Raw genomic sequence first — 22,113 nt, 5'->3', positions numbered from 1 at the left:
CAGGTATGTGCTGCCATAAATGCTTTGATTTTATAGTGTCTCAGAATATTTGGAATATATTTTCTTATAGCTGCAGCTTCTAGAGTCATGTGAATACATGGGAAACTAAGCTTTAATTAAAAATACTGTACATTTCTGGCCTATGATTGCAGAGAAAAGTTTTAAATATGACCCACCTCAACTGTAAAGACTCAAAACCCAGGAGGTAAATGAAAAGAACCATAATATATTGTTTAAAAATGCCATGATCATTGGAGCCCTGATTGATGATTTTAGAACTCTTGGAGATTGCAATCCTTTTCGTGTAAGAGTTGAAGGACTGGGTCTATGATGGTAAGAATATCCCATACGGGCTCTGAATGGATCGATGTGGGCCTGAGAGGCCAGTTACTGGGCTACATCTGAGAAGTGGGCTGGCTTAATGAAGGACCTGGAAGAGGACAATCTATAAAGGAAGTTCAGAGCAGAAGGAGGTTGCGGGCCTGGGAAGAGGGTTGGTTTTGGGATCCTGTCCCAAGTAGAGAAGTCTGACAGGAGGCCAGGAGAGAGAGGAAAGAGCAACTAGGAGTGGATTTCCAAAGGGGGAGACTGGAAGGCGTTTAAATGTAATCTAGAGTAAGAGGAAACTAAAAGGTGATGAAGAGTCAAGCCCAGGGAGTGCAGGAGTTGGGCTTATGTTTACACTTTTAATTTGGGATTTTGTTGGGGATTTCAGGGGAGAGGCCCAAGAGAAAGTTGAACCTAGAAAGGTTGTGGGAGAGAGGGCCTGAGAGAGGACATGGTAAGGAGAAGACAAGCAAATCAGCTGTAAGGAGCTGGCCTGAGCTTTGCTGCTGGTGATAGATTTTCTTGGGCTGGAGCTGGTGTAGTGGGAGGTCTTGGGTTCCACTACCAGCTACTGATATGGTGGCATGAGGCCAGAGAAGGAGGCAACAATGACAAAGAACCTTGAGAAAGTGAGGTGAGGACCACAGGACCCAGAGTCCAAGACTTATATGAGGTCTTGGACAGTGGTTTGTTAGAGATTTTGTTAATCTGGAAGGGGTGGACTTAAAATGTGACCTACACAGAGAAGTGAGTCACAGAAAGAAGTGGACAACTGGAGGACCAGAGAGGCTGTCAAGAGGTGGTGCAAGGCAGGGAAAGAGCTGCTATGCTATGCCTGGCCATGGGAGGAACTCTGGTGGTGAGTCCCAACCTTTATAGAGTCCTTTGAGTTTTAACCTTAAAGTATATTAATGGCTTATTAGATAAAAGCATCTTTTAAGGCACCTGATCAAAAAGCATAACTGTATGTATTGCAAGGCCATGTTATTGATAGTGTTTCAATTGAGTCAGGACAAATTGATATACTGTACTTGCTCTTTTCTTGTAGTCCAACAACTTATGCAAAATTCATACTTTCCTATCAAGAACAAAGTCCACAACTTTCCACCTATTGTGGTCAGTTAATACTCAGAGGCCTTTCTTCACAAAGTTCCATTCTTTTACTCAGCCTACAGATAGAAAACTACACACTGTATCTGCAGCTACTAATGTACTTCATTCATCTCAGTGCATGCCAACTCTGAAGACTAATGATGCTATTTTAAATGACTTCTATTTCACGGTGGATCATTTTTGGCAGGATCACATAACATAGTCAGGATTGGAACTAGAGCTAGTTTAAATTGCTACCATCCCTTCCCCCAGAGTCTATCCCCCCTGGTTATTGTATGTGGTGGATTAACAAACTTTATACCAAAAACTATAATGTGATTTGTTTGCTGAAAAATAAATAAATAAATGGTTTCTAAATGGTATCTTTCCCAGAAATATAACTTGAAATAGAAGATTAGTGAAATATCTGTCTTTGTAAACTATTCTTGTTTCTTATTCGCAAAGCTGTTGGAGATCACTTCAGATAGGCATAGAAAGTCAGTTCAAGACATTTTCCCCATTATGGCAAATGAAGAAAACAGTAGGCCAGATTTCACTGACTCTCATTAAACTGATTCCTGTATATACTTAAAATATAGGGGGAAGAATTCAAAATCCATTCATTAACTTTTAGGCATCATTAATTGCTGGTCAGTAGACTTGTACATCAATCAGTACCCATATAACTTTGAGAAATAATATATTAGGACTACTTTGAAACAGATTCACTTCTGCTTCTGTGTCTGTGGTTCAAGCAAAATTATTGAGCCATATTCAACCCTTTTACATCCACACTAAAGTCAATGGCAATAAAACAGAGATGAAAACTGGTGAATCACCTTGAAGTCTTTATCAAAGAGCAGTATTTGTGTTGATATTAAATGACATTCTTTAGAAATGCACATTACTGAACTGATTCAAGCTATTTCTTTGACTCTAAAAATATTGATCAGCTTGGCATAATGACAACATGCTTGTTTAAAAGGGTTTAGGCTGCCAGTAAAGTTCACTGGTATGGTATAATAAAGCACAGTATTCCATTACCTCTCCCCCTTCACATTCTACATTCCTTTTGTTCACAAAATATATATTGGCATTCTATCTTTAAAGTTCAATATGGATCAGCCTGTTGAGTGCCTCTGAATTATACTGGCTTTCTAAAAGCCAAAATGTACTGAAGTTTAATACTTCTTTCAGTGGTTTTGTCGTATATTAACAGGTATCAGTGGGTACTGTAGATATCATCCAGGTTATTCACCATCAGTACATGTCTAATTTCCCATGCATGGCCTATAGCTATATGTACACACAATAATGATTTAAACATCTCTTTGCAGTGTAACAGAAAGCCCACAACATTTTCAAATGGCACCTGTGTGCTATCCCCACAGAGAATGCGGGATAATGTTCCCTTTCTAGCACCTCAGTTTAATGCTCTGAAGTACAGAGTCCTGTCTTTCAGAAAGCAACTGTCAAAGAACTCTAGTAGCTCCTATTTTTATAACCCTTCTCCTTGTGCTCTGACTCAGCTCTCAGAATGACACTCAGATTCCTGCCCATGATGATGTCTTCAAAGGAGACTGCTGAATATGTTCTGTAAGTAACTACCACACCTCTTTTCGGGCTTATTCTGGCCATATATAGCTGAGTCTCTTGATGTGCTTTTTGTGAAGAAACACATTTCCCACAAACCCATGATTCCATCTTAGTGCTGCTCTTCATTTCTCTGATCTTAAAAAAAAATCTGATTTGATAAAAGCATGAGTTACATTTCCAGATACTGATAGCTTGCTGCTGCCTGAGGCATCTGCACCTTCCAATGTCTTTTATGTAGTAGTTATATTTTTATTTCCCAGGGTAACATACATAGTAATTTTCTTGGCTCCTTCTACTCTTTCACAAACAGACTGTTTGTGGTGTTTGCTGATCCTCTATGATTCTTCTTTGTGATAAACAATCTTTCTATTAATATCAAGTAGCAGATGGGCAAATGTTTGGGCTCTTTAGACTGGCTTTGTAGCAAATTACTCAGGTTTTCATCACACTGCACCAGACCACAGGAGCTGTAGTTATCTATTATAGTCATGATCATCCAGTTGAGTTCTGAGGCTTGATAATGAATAGTTCTGATATTGAGAGTCTTGCTCCCAAGCTAGACTCTATGGAGCCCTGAGGCTCATCACTATCAATGGCTTGACTGAGACAGAAACAAGAAACTTACAATACTTGTCTGTCTTGCTGGGTAAGGATAATAATCGCATGGAAATAATAGTGCTGCCAACCTCACACATGCAAAGGTCTTGAGTCAGATGTCCAGAAATGGAAATGAGACTAAACAAATAATCCATTAGGGTTTCTTTCCATTTACATTTTGGGTCTTGAACCTCTGGGTACTCATAGGTCATATCTTAGGTCTTTTCCTCCTCAATCATGAAGGCTGGAAACTTACTTTGTTTTAAATTAAATCTGTGTGAAATTAAAGTGAAAATTTTCAAAAGACTCCAGGAGCTGTTTTTTTTAAAAGAACCCGAATATGTGGAGAACTAGTAATGATGTAATAATTGATCATCTTAATTTAGTTCTCAAATGGGTATCTTCCCACCTAATTAAAAAAGCCCCAACTCCTGCTCACCTTTCTCATGTTAGAAGATAGCTGTGCTGTCTGAAGGAATAATAATAGAAATGTAGCCGTGTTAATCTGGTGTAGCTGAAGCAAAATACAGGACTATGTAGCACTATGAAGGAATAAGGCACTCAAGATGTGGGCTAAAAACAGATTTTGAAGGTTTCAGAATGGACATACCAGACATGATGCAGTAAGCCTTCATTTAGGATCCCTTCCCCCAGCCCTTGTTCATTTTTAAAAAAAATTGCTTGATGGGGAATTTTGCCCAGGCATATACTTCAGGACCAATCCATTAGCTGGTGTTTATTATTCAACATACTCAAGTGCTCTTCTGATATTTTGGCAGACTAACTGGGCTGGATTTCCGAAGCTTATAAATAACCAAACCTAAAATATTAATTGCCTGCTTGATAATACTTAGCACTTTTATACTAAATAAAATCTCCTATAAATTAATCTCTTGAGTGTTGGTTGGACATGGTGGCTAATGGTCTATTAGTAATAACCACCACAGTTTCAGTATCTATACAGAGTGGTGGTGAAATAGGATAATATAACTTTACCTTTATCCTTCCCCTTGTCAAAAACAATGTGATATCAACCACATGTATTGAATTGGGCAAAGTGCCCTAGAATTATTGGGCATGTCTGAAGACAATTGAAGCTGATCTCAACAAATGAATACAACTTTATCCCTAATGCATAAAAGCTGGTACCTTCATATTTTTAATGACTGGGATGCTCTTGAAAATATTTTTAATTTTAAAATGTTTATTTTGGGCCCAGTTTTTCTAAACAAATTAGTCAACATTAAAAGTTATCATTAGCCAAAAGTGATATTTGTAATACATTTCCCTTCCCTTCTGCCCCCATAGTTAGAATAAGAATTTAATGATGTTGTCTGTCTGTTAGCAAATATTGATAACTTTTCTAGGGATAATCAGCTCACCTGAAATGTTTCTGCTCTAAGAACTTGCCATTACAGTACACCTTGAAGTCCAGAAGTTGCTCATATTAAGTTAGAAAAATATCATTTTCTGCAAGGGACTGAACTGGTGGGGAAGCTGAATAGAGAATAGTATTGAGTACTATAATCTTATTCTTTTGGGGGTTTGGCTGCATATCAATTACTCAGTATTCCATACAAAAAATAATCATACACTCTCTCAGATATTTACACTCAAACACTTGTTTTTAGAGTGATTTTACTGAATCATTCCTGATTGCTTCTTTGGTATTGTATTATGAATGATGTTTTAAGTGATATAGTCTAGTGTGTGAGAGAGAGCAAGTAGCATGAAAGCAGAGATTAGTAATGGAAAATCAGTCATGAGTGGAGGGGGAAGGAAAGGCTTGAAGGAGGTTGGTTGGTAAATAAGAAGAGGGAGGTTATTCTAGTCATAGGTGTCTTTAACAAAACCAGGAGTGAGAGAAGAGAACAGGAGTGGACTAAGCAAAGGGTACAAAATTGAGAACAAGAACATGAGACACAGCTGTGTTGAGCCTTGAAATTGTAAACCAGCTGTCAAATTCAAAACTGGTACAGCTGCAATGAAATTGCAAATATGTTATGGATTTGATTGAAATATCTGGAATCTTGCCAAATTATGACAGAGATTAATTTGGTCCTTTTCTTAATTTAAATTTTGTATAATGTCCAATGAAGAGGTATGCATTTTGAAGAGAAGGACAATATAGTGGCTGAGGTGGTAAACCAATCAAGGAAAGAACAATCTGTAGAACTGAGAATACTGTCACTCACCCATGTGTCTTTTAGCAGATTCCTGAGCTTTCTGTGCATCCAGCTTAATATGGAGAGCAGGCATGATAAGTCTTCTCAAAAAGTGCTTAGAGATGTTTCCATGAAATGGGCTGTAAGTACTGATTATTAGTAATATAGTCATGCTAATAATTATAGGTGTATTTGATACTTCTACAATTTTTAGCTGCTTAAGATATTTAAAAAATGACTAAGATTTATTTGGGCATAAGCTTTTGTGGGTAAAATCATTTCATGTTTTTCTTGTCTCAGTCCTTGAGTATGTAATAACTTGTGGGATGAAGGAGGGGAAAGGATAGGCTGACAGATTTATTACAGTTTCATTATTAATAACCCAGTATTTAAAAACCTTATTTCATGGAAAAATTGTTCAAAGTGGATTAACTTAATTTATTCATAAATATTAAAGCGTTGTGGGTTTAGAAGAGTAAATAAAAAATTCCTAGAGAAAGTTTTGTCCATTTGATTCTCAGAATGAAGCTGATGGATATGAAAACTATGTGTTGAAAGATGCTGCTGTCTTCTACAAAGAAAAATTTAGAGTGGTGAAATATGGAATTTCACCCCACTCTGGCTCTTTTATGCCAGGTAAGGAGGCCCCAAAACATCCTCCAAGTTCTGGCACTACAGAAAACTACCATTGGACCCCTCGTGAAACTTGGTCTTAACAGGGTAGCCACTGATGTTTCTATAGTTGTATGCAGAACATCTGGACCAACGTACCCTCTCCCCTCCTGCCTAAGTCCACCATCCTCCCTGTTAGTACGATGAAGTCATGCTCCCTGAGATATGCCATTTTACAGAGTGCACTGACCTGGTATGGAGCAGCTTGCTGTGCAAAATAGTATCCTTTCATGTCCACGTTATTAGACAAAAAAACATTTGAAACCAGATGTAAAATCTTATAAAGAAAAAACTCATAAAACTCTTTTGTTGGGTTTGGCTAATATGAGCTGCTGAGAGTACATTGCTATAATACAGGGGGATTCTGAGGCACCGCTGAGAGGGTTAATTCAGGGTGAATTGCTCAGACAGGGCTGCTTACAGCCCAAGACTGGGGGTCCTCCACTGTAAGACAAACTAAACCAGTCACAATGAGGACATCTATCACCACACTGGCTAATATGAAACCATACAAGCAATTCCCTAGACACTCAAGTTCTCCTGTGCCAACACCAGCACCACTCCTTATACAGAGCAGAAGTTATGAAAACTAATCTCACCAAATGAAAAGCTGCTTCTGATTCCCAAAGGACCAGCCACATTCTCAGATCAATTTATAATTCAGATCTTACTCAAAAAGCATGCTGTTGGCCAGTCCTTTTAAATCTAAGCATTTATTTGTAGAAAGAAAGGGTGAGAGTTAAAATGGTTAAAAGAATCAAATTACAGACACCAACTGCAAAGTTATTGGTGCAGGCTTGTGGTAACAGAGGTGGAATGATCTGCTGGTTTAAATGAAGTCTCTGGAATGCATCCATCCTTAGAATGGGTCATTAGTCCTTTTTTCAAGCTTCAGTTCATAATCCACCAGAGGTGAAAAGCTGGGTTGAAGACAAAATGGAGGAACCTCCAGGGCCCTTTTATATCCTCAGCCATATGGAGGGACTCCCATTGTTCTCCTGTGTAAAAATATATCCCAAAATGAATTTTTCATGTTGGCAATTTACTGTCCATGCATGACTCAGTTCTTTGCAGGTGGGTGCCATTGCTTCCATGCTAGTCTGAACATTCACAGAAAAGTTCATCTGATGTGCATTGCCATCACCCAAGGCCCATTGTTAGTCAAGTACGTCTATTCACTTGACTAGTAATCTATTCACAATAGGCTGGCCAACCCTCCTGTTAATGTCTCCCAGAAGCAAACATGTGAAATACAAAACTTATAACTTTAAATACAAAAAAATGTTACATGCACACAACTAGCACAAGCATAGCCAATGAATCATAAGCTTCTTATAGACACCTCACTTGGCCCTCTTTGTGTAAGATTTGTTGCAAACATACAATAATGGTTGCAACAATGATGTGAAGGTTCACATTTTAATCTACTATCACAATTGCTCATAAAAGTAAATTTGAAAACAGTTACCACTGCCAACTCTCTGGGATGCAGCTCTTACCTAAGAGTTATTAAATATACAGAATGTAACAGATTTACACATAATAGATGTGGCAGATGAAAACATCCAATAGGCCATATTGTTCATCCCCCGAGTAGCACAGGATAATTGTCTGTTGTACAACTTTCAGTGGTTTGATCAGTTTAGTTATTTATTTGGCATTTTTTAACCTTTTGCACAGTGCCATACATGTAGAGCCCTATGTGGGTCCACATCTGCATCTGTAGCCACAGATATCTGTGGATGCAGATACCTGCAGATATGAAGCAGTTATCTGCAGATTTGTTGGGCTCTACACATATGGCAGCATATAAGTAATAAAAAGGATATGAGCAACTGAACTTCCACTAAGTCTCTTGGGAGAATAGATTTATGAATTAATGCCATAGCATCACCGATGGTCAGTAAAGATATAGGGGTACATTCTGATCACATTGTCACTGTCTAGCTAAAAATCAAAATTTGCCCATGGATACTACAAATATGAAAGTCCTTTTTCAATTCTGGCTTAAAAGAGACCTGTGTGGTGCTCTAGACATGCTCACATTTAAATTTCTTTTTGGCTTGAAAGCAATAGAGAATGTATTGAAGCAAACTATCCTAGAATGGCAGAGAGACACTGAAGACTGAATAAGTGTTTCCATCTATAGCTTTTATAATTCTGTGCTTCAGACATAAACACTAGTATTGAATAACTGTGTACTATAGGAGTATTGAGTAGGGGCTCCATACTCCAGTCTGAGAGCCAATGGCAATGCTAGAGAGGAAGAAAGTGGGACATTTGGACTACTTAATTGTGACATCTCCCAAGTGATCACCTGTCACCCAGCTTTTTCAGGACAATGTTCATGAGTGTGCTCCAGGAACAACCTGAAAACACTGAATGTGCTAATGAACTCTTTTAGTCAAACTACACAGAAAAGAACTATAAATGGAAAAAGGTGCTATCACATGAGTCCTGTGACAGGAGAAGAATTAGTAAGCCACATTATCCATGATTTTGATACATTGAGTCAAATGTATTCTTGTTCTATATTCACTTCTGTCAAATGATTTATTCTGGGGCTGATTTGGGGTCCAGTAAATGCACTATGAGTTCTTCCTTGGTAGTTGGATTGTGCTGCTTTGATTAGACAGCTGGTTAATTATCTCCTGGCATATCAGAAATATGTAAAGACCATTCATCATCATTGAATTTGCTGGATAAGCAGCAGTTTCTGAGGCAATGATATTTCTCAATCTTTGCCTTTTATGGCCACATTCTCTTATCAGTTCTTTCCCTAGTTCAATCTGTCGTGCCTTTTATTTTCCTGTTTTTGTTTTTTTTGTATTCTTTATGTCCTTGAAGGTTTTATTTTAGCAGCCTTTTCTTTGAGGAAAAAAGAAATGTTTGGGGAGTACTAAGCCTGAAAACTGCCCACCAGTTGCTGCTGTAGCTCCTACAAATGCTGCCTCTGGGTTAGCTGGCGCTCTGTTAACACTATGCAGACCATTGTTCTTTATCCTCACTCTCCTGTGCTCAGCAGACCTCCTTGTTCACCCCAGATGCCAGAATAATGTGTGCTATTTCAACAAGTTAATATGAATCCCCATGCACATCATGGCCTGTGTTATAGAGAACATCAAATTAGTGGTCAAGGTTGGCTTTATAATCTGAATCCAGGTCATTAACTTTGGATTTGTCTCACTGGACGTAAAGCAAAAAGAATAGGTATGTCCTGACTTAATTGTCCTTCTCAGGCTACGTCTAGATAGCGGCACTATTTTGGGACACTGGAAGTATCCCGAAATAACTATTCTGTATCTTTAAATGCACATGTTATTTTGAAATAATGGGCTCACTAGTCTGGTGTCCCTGTAAACCTTATTCCACGAGGGTTAAAGGACTTGTCAGAATAGCGCTTTATTTTGAAATTAACTTCAAATAAGCATATTTCGAAATAAGGGTGCAGTGTAGACACACTCTCAGTGGCTGCAGTGATCTAGCTCCTGTGGCAGTCTTCGAGGATAAGGGTAAAACGCACTTATTTAGGAAGCCTTACAAGCAAGGTTTCGTTTTTTGTGAAGTAGGAGAGATGTGTGCCAATGAATAGTTCTTTCTTACAACACTAGAGGTGATAAGGCCTTGGTATACAGGATGATAATGTTTATTTAATATAAATTATTCTTTTAGATAATAGTGATGAGTAGCACATTCCAGATACTTAAAAACTAAATATGATCTATGAATGTGAGGAAGTCCATGCCAACACAAATGAGGGAAGGCTAACAATAGCTGGAATTGAGGATGTGTCTAGACTACAGAGTTTTGTCGACAAAAGTGGACTTTTGTCGACAAAACTATACCTGCGTCTACACTACCACTGAGTTCTGTCGACATAACATCGACAGAACTCAGCAGTTTTGTTGACACTGGTAAACCTCATTTTACGAGGCATAACGCCTTCTGTCGACAGAGTTCTGTCGACAGAAGGTGTTATTGCATGTAGGGTTGTGTCTAGACTACAGGGTTTTGTCGACAAAGCAGCTTGCTTTGTCGACAGAACTGAATGTAGTCTAGATGCTCTTTGTCGACAGAAGCTAAAACTTCTGTCGACAAAACCCTGTAGTCTAGACGTACCCTAAGTTGCACAAAAAAGTGTTACTTTTGTGCTGTTATTTAGAAATGCAAATCTAATCTCCCAAATACTAAGTAGAAATATTCCTTTCCCAAACCTGAAGAAGAGCTCTGTGTGGCTCAAAATTACACCACTCACCAACAGAAGTAAGTCCAGTAAACCCGTGTTGTTTGAGCATAAATGATACTATATTCGTGTACATGACACTCTTTCTCTGTTCTTCAAGTGTGTGCACACCTGCAAAAATTATATATTCCTTGTAGTGTAGGCCTGTTGTATAAAATGACTATGAAGCATCTAGTATAGTTTTGTGTGCTATATAAATAATTATATACACATACAAAACTATGTTAAAAACATTATTAAAGTAGCACGGTTAAGAACTCAAAAGTTAAGAAACACTGACATTCAGGTCGTCTGTGCAATCTTAATTTGGCCTTGTCGTGGACTTTCATTATGGTAGAGTCTTTAATTACATGATCACATATTACTCTTTTAATGAGACCCCTGCCTCATTCAATGTACAGGAGAACTAATGCTCACTGAGCAATGTGATGTTTTTGTAGTCCTAGGTCTTATTTATTGTACACTATCAAACCCTGCTCTGAAGACAGAATATTTTCTCATGTGCTTTTCTATGGCACTCATCACTTCGGCTTCTGCAGACCAAATCCTCAAAAGGTCTTTAGGCACTTTTGAGGATCTGGGAAGGAATACTTTACAAATATTAATGAATTTATTCTCACAACATCCCTGAGAGGAGAGTGCGTGGTATTAACCCCGTTTCTCAAATGGGGAACTGTGGCACAGGAAAAATTGAGGTCAATAGCGTCAACTAATCTTGAGTACCCAATTTCAGATACCTATGGCCTAATTTGTCAAAGTACTTAACATCTAGCACTGAATATGTTTAAAACATGGTTCCCCTGGCTTCAGTTAGAGTTGCAAGTGATCAGCACTTCCTCACATCAGATCAATGGTCTCAAGTCAGGTACCCAGAGTTTGAGGAACACACAACTAGTGACCACTTGTAAAACATTTTTGGTTGCAGTGACTTGCCAGCGTCACAGGAACGTGGTGGCTGATTCGGGAATAGAATGCAATTCACTAGGGCAGCATTCAACCACCTTCACTATGGAACTTTTAATAGAGATGTAGGCGTGTTAGTCTGGTCTTGCTGAAACAAAAGACAGGACTATGCAGCACTTTAAAGACTAACAAGATGGTTTATTAGGTGATGAGTTTTAGTGGGCCAGACTCACTTCCTCACATCAAATTGTGGAAGAAATTGGTCAATTTTCTTCCACGCTTTGATCTGAGGAAGTGGGTCTGGCCCACGAAAGCTCATCACCTAATAAACCATCTTGTTAGTCTTTAAAGTGCTGCGTAGTCCTGTGTTTTATGGAACTTTTGTCTCCTTGCAATCCACTGACTCATTCATGACACTTACTCACTTCTGCAAAACATTAAGCAGAAGTACACCAGCTTCTTTGCTGCATAGTCCATTCTGTGCAATAAATAAAGAAAGGGTCCTATGGGGAAAAATAGCACGTGATCATCTAAATAAAGATTGTATCATCATGTGTATGTACAATAGTGTGTGGGGGTAGGAGTGAGAACAGAGGTTGCATAGAATCCTTAATTCTGGCATTTCCTTATTTTTGAGCACTTGACTTAGCAATGCCCTCCCATGTGATTTTCTAGGTTTAAAACAAAACAAACAAAACAGAAGAAACAAAGTAGCTTCACATTGAAACCTCCATGGTTCATTAGCAGAGCTGGATTTCTTCAGATCTCTGCCACTTGAACTAATGGGCTACGTCTAGAGTGGCATGATTTTCCGCAAATGCTTTTAACGGAAATTTTTTTCCGTTAAAAGCATTTGCGGAAAAGAGTGTCTAGATTGGCATGGACGCTTTTCCGCAAAAGCTCTTTTTGCGGAAAAGCGTCCTTGCCAATCTAGACGCGGTTTTGCACAAGAAAGTCCTGATCGCCATTTTCGTGATCGGGGCTTTTTTGCACAAAACAATACCACATTGTCTACACTGGCCCTCTTGCGCAAAAGCATTTCTGCAAGAGAGCTTTTGCCCGAATGGGAGCAGCATAGCATTTCGGCAAGGACACTGACAATCTTACATGAGATCGTCAGTGTTCTTGCGGAAATTCAAGCGGCCAGTGTAGATAGCTGGCAAGTTTTTCCGCAAAAGCACTTGCTTTTGCGGAAAAACTAGCCAGTATAGATGCAGCGATGGAGTAACTGATAACAATAGTAGATTGTCATCCTCTACAGGCCAGCACTATAGGGAGATAGGATACTTTTCCTGTGCGTTTTACATATTTACTGATAGCAGAGGAAGGGTTAGACTTAGAAATCCTGGGTTTAATTTCAAGCACTAGAGGGAAGGGTGCATACAGCCTCCCTGCCTCCAGTTTAAAGGCTTTCTATAAAGCATGGTGGTGCTAAACTTCTCAAAGAAATAGTCAGAAGAACTTTTTAACTTGTTTGAGGATCAATGATTGTATTATATACTGGTTTTCATTAGAATCGGGAGTATACCAGGGATACAGAATTCCTGTTGAAGCTAGTTAAGAGGTTCTGACTGTGCAAGATTGGAGAAGAGCATGATTGCTGTAGCTTTAGTGACTTCTATTGTTAATTTCACTTGTTTTTTACACAGTGAACATATCAATAGCAACATTTGAATAATAAAAAGAGAATTAAATATTTTATGGAAAAGAAACAGGCTCTAAGACAGTCCTGAGGTAAAAGAAGGAAAATGTAGACAACGTAATGAATACTTTTTTTTCTATCTTTTTGCTGCATCAGTTATGTTCTACCTGTTCACAAGGACCAACATAATCACAAATATTTTCAGAATGAAAAGGTCTGACTGATCTTTAAATGAAGCTTATGCATCAGTGAACTACTTGATGTATACCTCCAACTTCCATCTGATGTCATCTCTGTATTATAAAAAAAATCTTTGTATCATAGTGTTTTTCAGAGGAGGCTATTATAGCTTATCAAGAACATCCACAAGGACTTCTAGGCATGCCTGGTGAACAATAACTTGCTTTGACAGAAGTTTATTAACTAGGATTTCATTATGTAGATATTTATTCTGCTCTGCCTCCAAAGAAAGTTGTGATATTTATTTCTTTATAATAAAGTAGATGAGACAAAACTGGTAATGCAGTTAATCACCTGATACAGTAGACCTAATTTTTTAAAAATGAAAGTTTTCCAAGTTTCTATTCTTAGCTTTTAATTAATACTTTTTCAGACTCTCTAAAATTAGACCAGGAAGAGACTTCTTCATGAAAATTAGAATTTCCAGTAAATGCTGTAAATTTAAGGAGGATTTACTCAAGTGAAATGTACTTTGTCCACAATATTCATTCCATTACTTAGCTGAGTAGAAACCAAACTGGTGGTGGATTTTTCCTGTACTATGTGCTGGATAATAACATGAGAGAACATCATTCTTATTACATAAAATTAGCTTTTTAATAAAGCAGCTATTTACAGAGTGGCTTCAACTGCAGCTTAAGATTCCTAGCTAGTTGCACAGAGACTGGGAAAAAATTCTGTTGAGGGGAAAAAAAAGAGGGGGGGAGACCAAAGTTGTTGAACGAACAAACAAACAAAAACAACCAGCATTAAAACAGCATGGCCCCTTTCAGAGTGCCTGCAGAGTCAGAATAGGGATAGGAACAGGGGAGCGGTTGAGCACTAAGACCTAGGGAAGGCATTGCTTCCCCTTGGTCTTTAGGCTTTTTTGCCAGTGGCCATTTTTTCTTGATCAGGCCAGAATACAGCTTCCCTGCAAAACCAGGTAAGCAGGAGGTCTGGGGGCAGAGGCCTGGGGGGGAGAGGGAGACAGGGAAGGCCAGGGGCTGGGCCCGGTTGCTGAGTATGTTGTAGGGTTGCCAGGTATTTTCACCCCCTGCCCAGGAAAAAAAATCAGAAAATACTGGACATTTTAGGTGTCTGGTATTTTCTGAATTTTTTTTACTGGACAGGAGGTGAAAATACCAGACTGTCCAGGTCAATACCAGACACCTGGCAACCCTATCTAGAAAACACATACATGGCAGAAGGAGTATAAGGAAGACTTTTCTTCCCAACTGAAGCTGCACCAACAATCATGGCTAAGCTACTGCTATCTCTCTTGGCTACGTCTACATTGGCCCCTTTTCCGGAAGGGGCATGTTAATTTCACAAGTCGTAATAGGGAAATCCGTGGGGGATTTAAATATCCCCCGCGGCATTTAAATAAAAATGTCCGCCGCTTTTTTCCGGCTTTTAGAAAAGCCGGAAAAGAGCGTCTACACTGGCCCCGATCCTCCGGAAAAAAAGCCCTTTTCCGGAGGATCTTATTCTTTGAAGTAGGAATAAGATCCTCCGGAAAAGGGCTTTTTTTTCCGGAGGATCGGGGCCAGTGTAGACGCTCTTTTCCGGCTTTTCTAAAAGCCGGAAAAAAGCGGCGGACATTTTTATTTAAATGCCGCGGGGGATATTTAAATCCCCCGCGGATTTCCCTATTACGACTTGTGAAATTAACATGCCCCTTCCGGAAAAGGGGCGAATGTAGACGTAGCCTCTATGATAGGAATCAGGAGCAGTCTTCTGATGCAATTTTCTTTGTGCTAATTTGCATATCCCATATTTGCAAGCCATAGCGACCGTGTGTGCATATAACCCCAAATAATCTGGGCATAATGTTGTTTATCAAGCAGATTTGAGCCAGCAGCATCCTGCCTTGCTTTTGTACCATATGTGCACTTATTTGGGAGCCATTATGTTAGCTGGCAGGCACTCTTTTACTATGGTGTAAGAAGCTAGCTATAGATCTAGATAAAACATGGCCCACACTTCACAAAGTGTTGTGTGATGGATGACACTGTATAAACTTAAAATAAATTTCTTATTTGCCAGATGGAGCTTGGTTTGGCAGTAGTTTTATTACATGAAACTATGTTGTTTTTTTCAACCAGATCAAAACAATATGATTTTAGCAAAGTCTGGACTGAAAAGGAAAACTCAGAACTGAAGTTCACTTGGCTAACTCAGCTGCAATTGATGTTTGATTATCTAATCATTTGCAGTCCTTTGGTAGCAGAAGGGAATAAAGTACTTCTTGCTTGGTCAAAAACAGAAAGCACTAACTATTCATTTCCTGTGGGTTATGTACTACTCTCTGGGTATGTCTAAACCGCAGTTGTGAGGTGTGAGTGCCGTTTGCATAGACACATCTAAATTAACTTTAATCTTTTAAGTTCAGCTAGCAAAGCAGAAAAGACATGAGACATACATTATAGAATTTGCTAGCTCCAAACAAGTAATTGCCAAGGTTTTTGGGTGGGCTTTTACAACTTGTATGGAACTGCATACTCCTCAGGCTTCACTGCTAGCATGACAGACCAAGCTAGATTAAAGATAGTTGAGGTAAGTCCACTTGAGCTTCATCATAGACATATTCTGTGTGAACTACACTGCTGGTGCAGTCTGTGATCCCTTCTCCCCAGCCAGGAAAAATGAACACCGCACCCACAGTCTTCTAGAGACCCTTCTATCAAGGAATAGTTTTATTCTTTAAACATAAAACTTAGGCAAAACATAAAGGGTGTGTCTAGACTACAGGGTTTTTTCAAAAAAAGTAGCCTTTTTTGAAAAAACTTCCCCTGCGTCTAGACTGCTGCCGCATTCTTTCGAAAGTAAATCAAATGAATACTGCAGTTTTTTCGACCACGGAAAACCTCATTTTACGAGGAAGAACACCTTTTTTCGAAAGTGCTCTTTTGAAAAAAGGCTCTATGTAATGCAAACTGTGCTTTTTCGAATGAGAGCATCCAGACTGCCTGGGTGCTCTCTTTCGAAAAAGCAGCTTGCTTTTCTGGTTGTACTGGTTGTAGTCTAGATACTCTTTTTCGAAAGAGGTTTTTTCAAATGTATCTTTCGAAAAAGCCTCTTTTGAAAAAGGCTTGCAGTCTACACGTAGCCAAACAGTTTTTCTGTCCACCATCAGCTATGGCGCCCAGGGACTCTGTCCTCTTTTTAGCACTGAGACAAGGGAAAATCTCATCCCTTCAATTGCCAAAGCATACTGTAGGAGCCCATCTCTTTCCTACAGGCACTCCCTCAACTTGGCCACCTGCTTGTTTTTATAGTTACTTGCCCTCTTTACAGGTGGGTCTGGTAATAGAACAGGGCTGGCTGGCCCCAGACCCTTAATGAGGCAGTGCACCCAGTTTTGGAAGTTCTGCCATTGATTGGAAGCATCCCTGGTGTGTGGCCAGACAACACACAGATTGTGGCTGACCCAGTAGGGAAAACAGATTGCCTTCTTCATGGTAAAAGAGGTTGCAGCTTGCATATCTCTCCTGTGTTGCACCAGAGAGACTGGGGGAAGAAAAAAAAGGTGATTAAGCCTTGATGAGGACCAATACCTCCCCAAGCTATCCATGGGACAGGGCTGCTTCCCTCCACCCCAGCACTGGCCCATGCCATTAAAAGCAAACATTAGGCATTAAATATGTAATTTCATTACAGATGTTCATGGCTGTTTACAGGCACTTAAAAGACTTTACCCTCAGAAATTCAAGTCAATACAAGATGTGTATTCCAGTTCTGATCCAGCAAAGCACATAGGCATATGCTTAAAAATTTCACGTACTAAATTAAATACTGCAAACGCCAACACTGACATGGGCTATAATCTAATTTTAGGGTAGGGGGAAAAAAGAGACTAGCATACACTTTTTTTGTCCCTGACTGGCAACTTTTATCTGGCCTATGGGATAACTCCTTGGCTGTGTCTAGACTGGCCAGTTTTTCCGGAAAATCAGCCGCTTTTCCGGAAAAACTTACCAGCTGTCTACACTGGCCGCTTGAATTTCTGCAAAAGCACTGACTTCCTACTGTAAGAAATCAGTGCTTTCTGCAGAAATACTATGCTGCTCCCGTTCGGGGAAAAAGTCCCTTTTGTGCAAAACTTTTGCGCAAAGGGGCCAGTGTAGACAGCTGAGATTTGTTTAGCGCAAAAAAGCCCTGATCGCGAAAATGGCGATCGGGGCTTTTTTGAACAAAAGCGCATCTAGATTGGCCATGGATGCTTTTCCGCAAAAAGTGCTTTTGCGGAAAAGCGTCCATGCCAATCTAGATGCTCTTTTCCAAAAATGCTTTTAACGGAAAACTTTTCCGTTAAAAGCATTTCCGGAAAATCATGGAGTCTAGACGTAACCTTTTTGTTTCTAAGGATGTGACTCCTGTGCTCACACAGATGGGTGGAAAATGGGTTGGCAGGGGCAGAGTATCTTTGGAGTCTTAATTCTGATCACTTATTACAGCAGACAACACAGGTGAGCTAATGGGAGTAACTGCATGTTCTTGGGCAAATTATTTCCTCATTATTGCCAATGCATGTGATTTTTTTTATTCTGATTTCTGAGATAGTCAGTGTTTTTCCCTAACATCCCAGCTCTTGGATTACTATTCAAGAGTCTTAACTTTCATTTAAAATTAAAGTAAATTTCCAGCCCTCATCATGGCATGGAAAAGCTCAAGAACCTCACTTATGTGAACTTTAAAAACTCAGAAACCAAAAGACAAATAAAAGGAACCCAAACTGTATTAAAAAAACTAACAAAGAAAAACCTCATAATTTTAAGCCAGTCTTATGATTTTTAGGCATAACTCATGATTATTGGACTTCTGGGATTGGCAGTCCTGCTTTCCCCCTGGATCAAATGGAAGCCAGTGCCTGAATTGTCACTCAAAACAGTTCAATCCCAGCTTCTGGGACATTGCAGCTACATACTACACTTTATTCAGAGCAGATTACTTTTGCTGGAGAACCCTTACAATGTTGCTCTGGGGAAGGAATGTGTTTCCAGATTGTTGATGGAAAAAAAAAATCTCACGGTCAAAACAGGATTAGTTTTTTATTTGATTTGCACTCCTGAAGCTCACAAACTGGCTTAAAGCCAGTTTTGAATGTTGCGTTCCTTTTCCGTGGAATAATACTCCTTGTTTCTAATCCTTTATTATCTCCATTATGTTACACTGTTTTGGGATTTCTACGTAGAAAAGCTGAAACATGTCAAAATCTCCAGGGAAGAGGATCTGTGTAATTTAATATTAAGTAAAAACATGAAGAAGGCTATAAGAAAACAGCTGTCAATGAAAGTCTCTCACAATATTTTGGGAGATATCTATCAGCCTGACCATGGTGTGTCCCTACTACCAATCACCACAGTATCTAAGCACTAACAGAAGACAGAGGGTGACATTTCTGTTCCTACTATTGGCAATGGGAATTTACTATTTATTTCAGTGGGCCCAGGATTTCACCTATGGAGTTTAATGGTGGAGAAAAGACAGTCTCGTGGCTAAACTCTGAGACTACGTCTACACTGCAGGCTTCTTGCACAAGAAGAAGCCTTTTGCGCAAGAGTTTTTGTGCAAAAACTTCTTGCGCAAGAGCACGTCCACACCTCAAAGCTCATTGCAAATGTGATGTGCTTTTGCGCAAGAGAGCGTCCACACTGCATGGACACTCTTGCACAAGAAGCTCTGATGGCCATTCACAGAATGGCCATCAGATCACCTGTGCTTTTTCCCATAGGGGTTTGTTGTGCAAGAAACCCCTCTGGGTTTCACCTGCCTTTTTTGCACAATAGCTGTAGCACAAAAAGGAGTTATGCCTCATAGAAGTAGGTTTACCTACACTGGCAAAAGCCCTCTGTTCTGCCATTTTACTGCTGATTTATTTGCGTAAAGCGCATTTGAGGTGTGAATGATCTGCAGGTTTTTACGCAAAAAACAGCCATTTTTGTGCAAAAACCTTGCAGTGTAGACATAGCCTGAGTGAAGACATGGAAGGATTGAAGAAATGAAGGTGGAAATTGGTGGAAGAATTCTTCCATTGACCTTGCCATAGAAACATAGAATCATAGAACTGTAAGAGACCTCAGGAGGTCATCAAATCCATCCCCCTGCCCAAGGCAGGACCAATCCCAACTAAATCAACCCAGCCAGCGCTTTGTCAAGCTGAGATTTACAATGTTTACACTGGGGTTAGGCTGATCTGTGTTGCTCAAGGAAGCAACATTTTCATAGCCCTGAGCAACATAGCAAGGGTTATCTAATGTGAAGTGTAGACCATACCTAGAGTCTAATCCATTGCATAATTAAGCATGTGTTTAAGGCCAAGTAAATCCATAGTCTCAGTTGTGTGTGTTCTTAAGGTTTTTTTTGGATCAAGTTCCTAAAAATGTACTGATGATGATAAAGTTAAAGCAGGTACACTAAATCACATTTCATCTTCCTTTAGATGCTGTCATATCAATAATTTTATCTATTTGAGTAGTACTAAGACACATCAGTAATCTCACTCTTGTTGTAAAGCAAGAAATATTTCTACTGCTGGACAAAAACTGATACAGCTTTTGTGATGAAAGTTATTACTTGCTCATTTTTCCTAAATGGAAATATTCTAGTAAATGAAAAGTGACATTTTCGCCAGCACTTCTTTGGACTCTGGTGGCTTGACTCTTTAGGTGCAAAGTGTTTGAAGTCAGGCTGATATATTGTACATGGGAATGCACAAATAAAGATGAATGACTTATCCTTATAAGCTTTATTTTTATTAGAAAACAGTTTGTGTTAAAGCTCCAGATACTCTAATTTCATGACTAAGCCTGCAGATAAATACTGGTGAGTTAGTAGCTTTGGAGCAACTTCAGAAGGTTGGTTTGGGATATTCTGTTTTTCAATCTATTCTATACTATAAAATTAGGTAGACTATGCTGCTGGATAGTTTGGTGGCATATGTTTCTAGACTAAATTCTCTTACAGATTTTAAAATATTTACCTTTTATATCACAGACATAAGATCTTGTTTAGAAATCCTACTTGGTGAGCAAGCTCTTTAAAAACCTTTTCGGTAAAATAGTTTTAATTTTGTAAAATAAGTTACAGCAAACTAATGCTAATAATGACCAATTTATAATAGTGTGAGAGTGTGTTAGTTATTTTTTAAAAATGAAAAAATAGCTCTCCAAGCTGCTATTTGTTTTTTAAAATGTGTTATCTCAGTGTTTCTCAACCAGTGATAATGAGTACTCTTAGGGGTACTTGACAGAAGTCGGGCGGGGAGGGGTATGTCAACTCAACTAAGATTTGGAGAAAACTGAATTTGTTTTAAGTTTTACAGCGCTTTATTATTTTTGTACTTTTTATACCCAAAAATTTCTTGGCCCCCGGCTACGATTAAGTTGTTTAAACAAATATGTTGTAATGGTAGAAAAAAAATTGTGTGAAAGTGAAAAAACTTTAGGTACCAGGGGCACTCAATTTTTCTTTTAAATAAAAGGGGTACTTTATTTAAAAAAAAAGGTTGAGAAACACTGTTATCCCATCTCAGTGCACAAAAGCACAGTGACAATTTTGTTTTTGCCTGGCATTGTAGAGTGAGAACCCTAAAACAAATACTTTCCCATTTGATCATACAAATAACAATCCCTGAACCATTTTATTTCTTTTTTGGGCTGGTTATAGGTTATTTATCTTTTTTGTTTACATAACATCACCCATACAAGGCTATTTTTTAAAATTCTCTCCTCCCTTTTTGCACTTCACATTATATGAGAATAGGGCACAGGTCCTGTATTATGGGTCATAATTTATACATATATTTAAAATCTCCCTCTGCCCCTGAGATTCTTTACTGCACTGACACAGATCCTTCTTGCTCTTCTAGGTTTCAGCTCCAATGAAGATACTTGATTGAAAAAAGGCTTATCTCTAACAATGTTTTTCCTAGGATGACTTTCACTCTTCTGAAACTATTTTAACTGCTCTCATCACAGCAGGAGTATACCAGAATGCTCAGATCTTGTCAGCATACTCTCTGTTGCACTAAGCTGAACCAGTGGGAGAAACTCAGTACAAAGAAACAAGAATGAAGTAGACACACCCATTACTCGTGACTGGAAAAGTGTATCAGCGTTTGAATGCCTGAGACCGCTTGCTGTAAATTCATTTAAAAATATAGGCCAAGTTTTGCCTATTGTTACATCCTATTTATACAGTTATTGTCTCCTGGGTCCATTATGGAAGGCAGAATTTGACCCCAATAGTCTTTGCCATTAATGAATGTTTTTGCTTCTAGTGCCTACATGTTGTTTGAAGATGCAAGATGAAAATTAATAAAGTCCAAATTTGAAACTGTACTTGCCAACTTAATGACTTTGAAGAGGGAGTATTATATGACATTTTTTCTGCTCAGAGCTTCTGGGACCTGGTCCAGACCTTGGCAAAAGTAGATCTCAGGCTGCTCCAACATATGCTCAGATCCAAAGAGCTGTGCAGCATCTTAGAATAGTTGGAGTGCAGATTTAACCTAGGTACTCTCCCATGCCAGTAGCTGGGCGGGTGGGGTTGTTAGCATGAAGAGCCAAAATCTTGACTGATAAGTAATCTCCGCACTTCATCGTACTGGCAGGGTAATATTTGAGTTTCAGATTATGAGAATCATTAGATGA

At 39.0% G+C, this 22,113-nt stretch overlaps 1 long non-coding RNA gene across 1 annotated transcript in view; it reads left to right on the top strand.

Annotated features, from left to right (window-relative positions):
- The window catches only part of LOC142827650 (uncharacterized), a 159,638-nt gene extending 137,843 nt beyond the window's left edge, over positions 1-21,795 (top strand). The window contains exon 4 of the long non-coding RNA XR_012902354.1: positions 21,330-21,795. This is a non-coding gene — a long non-coding RNA (uncharacterized LOC142827650). The remainder of the gene's footprint in view (positions 1-21,329) is intronic.
- The last annotated feature ends 318 nt before the right edge of the window (positions 21,796-22,113 follow it).

Source organism: Pelodiscus sinensis, chromosome 3 (assembly GCF_049634645.1).
Source record: "Pelodiscus sinensis isolate JC-2024 chromosome 3, ASM4963464v1, whole genome shotgun sequence".
In the NCBI taxonomy this organism is placed as follows: domain Eukaryota; kingdom Metazoa; phylum Chordata; order Testudines; family Trionychidae; genus Pelodiscus; species Pelodiscus sinensis.
Note: the sequence above shows the minus strand (reverse complement) of the source record. Positions and strands in the feature narration are given on the sequence as shown.